Raw genomic sequence first — 6096 nt, forward strand, 5'->3', positions numbered from 1 at the left:
CAGGCTCCTGCTGTCCACTGGGCTGAATGTACGAGGCCAAAGGATTCGGTTCCATGAATCCCTCGGAATGAGCCACCAATAAAGCCTGTATTGCCAAGAAACGCCTGCTGTAGCTACCCCAAAGCGTAAAAAGGATACACAGCACATATCTGACAGGTTTTATGAAGAAGCACAGCACCTGCACGTTAGCCCCAAATTTGTGCAGAAATTGTCTTACCATGAAAATCAACTCCCCTCCCCTCAGCAGCAAAATTCCTCAGCAGTGCCCTCCTTCCCCCTAAACTGGACATACTCGTGCAGAAACACCAGACAGGATCTATCCTGCCAAAACACACGTTCTGCACCCACTGAATAAAACAACAGATACCAGCACTCTGGGCTGCAAAATCTGACTTTCTGCCAAAATCTAAAACTGTGGCAGTGCCTTCCTAAAGGTTTTCGTATCCACACGGTTCTTACTGAAACTGAGCCGAGACAGGCAGGTACTGACGGGCCTAAATCAGAAACGCTCTCTGCATTACCTCGCAACCTGAGTGTCTGTCCGAGGCGCAACCTGCAATGCCCAACATCGTACACTCCGCTGGCAAAGCAAGAGACTTTTGAAAGCAAGACCGATTCCATAATTCAGTTCTTTAATGGCATAACCCATCTGCAACACCTAGCACAAAGACCAAACCAATTTATTTAACTGCCCTGTTCCTCACTCAACCGCCCCTGCCTCCACTATGTGACGGTACTTTAAGTGAGACGCTAAAAATCTAATCAACTGGCTCTCGTGAATTATTTGGATGAATAATTAATGGAGCCTCTTAAATTATGACTAGGGAAACTTGCTGGAATTAACGAAACGTAGTTAAACAACTGACACATCTCTTAACAACCTCGCAATTCCACCTCAGTTTGGCCTTACGCTGAGAACACCTATAGCTCTTCTACTCTTCTGTATTATTTTTACAAGACACGCATCGTCTTCAGAGGAAGTTGCAATTCAAAGAAGCTAATTGACTTAAAAAGAAGAATCAAACCCCTCTAATCCACCGTTAGGAGACAGGATGAAAACCGTTTGCTCCCACATGTGTCAAGACATGGTGGAAGTAGATGTCCTTCTTGGGGGCTGTGTCACGCAGGAGGAGATGCAAAATGCCCTTCACATCCTCATCCACAGTGCCCACAAGTAGGACAGAGCCACACCACCCTGAACAGGAGAGCTGCTGGTTGGACCTGAAGAAGATACACCCGTGTACAGGTGCTATAAACAGAACAACATCCACCGCCCGAGACCCTTCCCTGGGGTCAAAAAGGCAACTAGGTGAGGCCGGGGAAGGGCCAAACCCCGGAGAGTCAGGCAGACAAGCTCCCCAGCATGGAGCTCTCTCAAATGACCCCAAAGCCCGCGACGCTGGTTACGCTGGGAATGCCTTTCACCCGGAATTCCTATTTCCAGACACAGTCTGATGGCATTCACCAGCGTTTACCACAATTGCCTAAAATACAGTCGTTTGTTTGTTTTTTAATTCCTGGAATCATGTGACTATAAACATTAGAAGCGTTGGGAGTTTTTAAGAAACTTCACCTCAAGGAAAATTGTGGTTCTTTAACCCTCAAAAACCAGGGGAAATATTTTTTCAAACAGTGTTTTTGAAGGCAGACGTGAGCAGTGCTGCCGTGGTTTACAGACATCATTTCTTGGGCTTCTTGATCAAGAGGCTTCCCAGCACAGAGGAACTTCCTTATTGATTGCATCAAAGCGGCTCACTTGGAGCTCCATCACAGCCGAACAACCGTGCCTTGCTACCAACCGTACTTTATGCTTGCTGGGTAGAAGGGATTGGTAAGTGCTACGAGCACGTGTTTCCGACCAGCACCAGCATCTCTGCATCAAGTAATCAAGGCAGCAGCGACCGTAAGCAGGAGTTGGGTGCCCTGTTCCCTCAGCACAACCACACACGGGGGGTTGTACCGGACCAGCACGGCGTGGTCACACCTCACCTCGCCCGTCAGATCCAGCAGTTCGCTGGGTGTTTCCCTGCTGCAGGCACGGACACAGAGCCGGCTAGGAGAGACAACGAACCCCCCAATGACTCCCACCACGCGCTCTCTCTCCAGAGGTGGTAGACCGCAAAAGCTTCTGTCCTGAACAGCATCTGGGGGTATTTATGGAGTCAGTATCTACCAGTCTGGTAAAGATTGCTCCAAATCTTGAGGTTACAAAGGGACAGAGGAAGGTGGCATTCAGATGTCTCATCATGCGCTGAACGCACATCACTGGCCTTTTCATTAAGGTAAAAAAAAAATTATAATTCTGCTTTCCTGGGGACCTGTGAATTACTGAATAGCAGAGAATCCCAGCAATTTCTGCAAACTTGGATTAAAACCTCCCCCCTGATAGAAGCATTCACTTTCACACTCTTCCTTCTTCCTTCCTTCCCTCCAGTGTAAAGAGGGATGCCACAAAAATACCTTGCTCCTATTCCTGCAAGGCATGAAGGAGAGGAATTGAAGTCATGTCACATATTTAGACAAAAGTATTGAATGGCTATTGCTAAAAAACCAAAACGAAATAAAAACACACCCCACTGCCAAACAAGTTGTCTTCCAGCACACACCCCCTTGCTGATATGGCTGAATTCAACTCCAACCCACGAGTTTTTGCAATACTGGCTCCTTTCGCCATTAATCTAAAGAAGCAGATCAGAGTCTCTCCTGCAGACTGAGCAAGGACTAACGCCCTTGAGTTTTTTGGAGTCTAAGATTTTGACTAGAACATTGAGTTAATGATTAAGTTACCATTTTGGAGCTAGAGAGCAACAGAGGGAATTCTTGCCCGAGCAGCAGCAGCAGCAGCTCTAGAAACCCCTTGTGTTTCAGGGATCTCCTCCGAGAAGCGCCTGGGAATAGTGGCGTTTCGAAGGGTCGGTTTGGCTCCAAGAACACTCTTAGTATCAGGCTGTTAAGGCCTCATGTGATCTTTATCACCTAGTTCACTCAACAAGACGTCTCTTCAAAAGACAGAGAAGACGTGCGCTCAAAACCAAACTCACAACAGGGCAACAACCTTATAAAAAGACAAACCAACAGGACATACTGTAAAATGATGGTTACAAGAGTTAGGGCTTGCAAGACTGACTCCTTGCCCTAAGCTGGTAGGTAGGCGTGGTGTGAATGACACCTTTCCTTCTGCTTGGGGCAGCGAGGAAGAGCTGCTGAGAGCAGCTCTGCCCTTCCCAGGGCGGAGCGGAATGACTCAGTGCTGTAACGGACAACGCGACACTTCCACTCTTAGCCTCTCGTGACCGGACGCTTGGATTCCCTGCAGCAGGGCAGGCATCTGGTCATGTCTTTCAGCTCCTCCTTGCAGCATCCTGATGAACAAGTGTTCATTGCGTACCTGAACTAACACAGCTGAAGCTGCTTTTCTCCTCCTCAGTGCATTTTTAAAACAAAACAGCAAACGCAGCGTTTCATGCCAAATACTAGCGGTACAAACATCTTCCAAGACTTGCCCTGCCCAGATCTTTAAACAGGTTCCCTTTGTGCCAAGAGCAAAAATCCGGGGCTACCTGGGCCATATCGCCCCTTTTTGACCCTTCCCACAAGCAGACTTTGTTTGATCTATGGGAATTCCCCGTGAACTTCACCACAGCAAACCAAGCCCTCTCTGAAGAACCACAACAACCTGCCAAAAATCTCTCAGGGGTATGTTTTGTGAAGAGCTGCACAAAGCCCAGCTCACGGTTCCAGGCTTCCACGTTCTTTAGTGCACAAACCAGCACAGTCAGGAAGAACTCCTGGGACTCTTGCCCCGCCTACGCGCTCCAACCGTACAGCTGTGCCAAGCTTTGTGTTTTGTGGCTGTACATGAGGATTTTCCCGAGAAGTAAGAAGGCCTAAAGATGCTCAGAATTAAAAAATAGAGGGGACACAAAGAAATCCTCCCAGTCAGGTTTGGTAGTTCAGATCCTCTCTACTGTTTCCTCCATCGCTTTCTAAAAATACGCTGCTAAACAACAACTGGAATTTTTAAAAATCACATTTTCCAGAGTCCAACCAAATATCAGAGTTGAGACTGCAGGAATCAAGGTCTCCGAGGAGCATTCCCCAGCTCTGTCACCGAGCTGCGTGGCACTTCAGCCCTGCCTACTGCAGCAGGGGAAGTTCCACCCAGCTAGTCTCAGAACGAAGTTATTAAAGCCCAGTTACAAGTAAGTACCCCAAAAGGACCGGTATTACCAGGGAACAGGACCGTGCTTAACTGACCTGGGATGGCACGTAAAGCCACACACCCGGTCAGTATGAGTCTGCTTAGCTTGAGACTCGCCTAAAACAGCCACAAACATCTCTGGAAGCCGCAGTGCATCAACAATGCAAACTCAACAGGAACAAAAGCAGTAAGAAGAGTGTCACCCCCTGGATTAAGACATGAAAAAGCTACAGACCACCTGTCCAGCCACTTATTTGTCTGAGGCCAACGCAAAAATTCTCTGTTTGTGTTTCCACGGGCTCTGTCTTCTCCTGTGCTGTCAGGTGGAAGCGTTCTGTCTCACAGCTGGGTTCCGAAGGAGGCGTCTCAGCTGCAGGTGCTGCTGCGAAGGTGGTCACCTGGCGGTTACTCTTTGTCCGACTGACGCAGCGTACATATTAAGCAGAAGGAGAAGGCATCTGAAAACGAAAGGCTGAAAGCACTGCTGCAGTTTTCCTCATCTGTCGTAGCATTCGCAGCCACCGCGGCCGTGAGGATTCACGTGAGAGCCATCCTTCACTGCATTCATTAATTAAAACAAATCCAAACCCGCTTGCTCTTGTAAGCATGCTAAGAGTTACACCGGTCGCTAGAACGATGCTGAAATTCATTTTCCCCAGGAAAGTCAGAAATTTGGCAGGAACTGTAGGTGATTTTCTGCCTTCTCTTATTGCTGCGGTGGGAACGATGAGGACACCTGCAGTCTCTTCTGCTTTCTTTTGTGGAATGTTACAGCTGTGCCTTCAGACTGGTGCTAAACCTTGTCTTGAAAAGCACTTTGGAAAGGCTGCTCCAGACCTTCAGGAGATCCTTCTAGTTTTGTTATCTTGCCCTGCACACACATTCAGAATGACCATACTCTGAAAGGCTAAACATCCCTTCTTTCACCTCACACCAAAAGAACCCCCAAAACCCCCCAAAATAACAAAAAGGTTGCAATATATCTAAAACTTCCAGTTAAGGGCTCTACCACTGAGACAATTCGCTTGGGACAGCTGCTTCCCGAGAGGTCCCGTTCCTGGCTTTGGACCCTGCTGCAGACCGCCTTAACAGGAGAAGAGACGCTTACCCGCTCTAGTGTGCCCGTAAGAAACGTCGCCGCAGTTCTCAGCGAGGTGCAGAATGCAAAATGTACGGAAACAACCGGAAGCCTGTGTGATGTTTCAGGAGGGAAGAGCAGGGAAGCATCAAAAGGCAAATCAAAACATGGCAAGAAACATCAAAGATAAGAAATGGAACGGAGCTACGTAAGAAAAACAGAGATAGGTGACCTGCAGCGTTGGGAATTCATCCTGCACATCCCTGTTTTGGATCACCCCTTCGTACCAGTATGTGGTTCCAAACAACTCCACCGCAAGGAAACAAATCCTCACCTTTGAGGATAAAACTGCCCGTCTCATTAAGAGACTCTGCCAGCTTTGGACATATCTGGGCCCAGCTCCGAGGTGGACCAGAAGCCTGGGTCACGCAAAGGGAGAGGTTTGCTAACCACAGCCACGCAATCCTTCTCGCAGTCGTTGAGAAACTCTCAGCAGCACGGTTGATTTCCACGCAGGGACCCATTTCCATACAACAGGGAGGGCTGAGGTGGATTTTAGAGTGGCAAGAGTTGCAAAACCATCAGCACATGCTCTCGAAGCATCTCCTCCACCCCGAGGTAGCAACCAAAAATGTCCCCTGGGGACAGAAGAGCCAGGAGCCAAATTAAACATCAGACAAAGCCATAAAAAGTTGCATGTTTGTAGGTGTTAAATACACTTTGACAAGAAACCACCCAGAGTCCCTGCTGCCCTGAGCCACCATGTACTGCTGCTGCTGCTGCTGCTGCTTAAAGCACCGCCGGACCTTTCAGCAGC

This window comes from Buceros rhinoceros, unplaced genomic scaffold (genome assembly GCF_000710305.1).
Source record: "Buceros rhinoceros silvestris isolate BGI_N320 unplaced genomic scaffold, ASM71030v1 scaffold5385, whole genome shotgun sequence".
Classification (NCBI taxonomy): Eukaryota; Metazoa; Chordata; class Aves; order Bucerotiformes; family Bucerotidae; genus Buceros; species Buceros rhinoceros.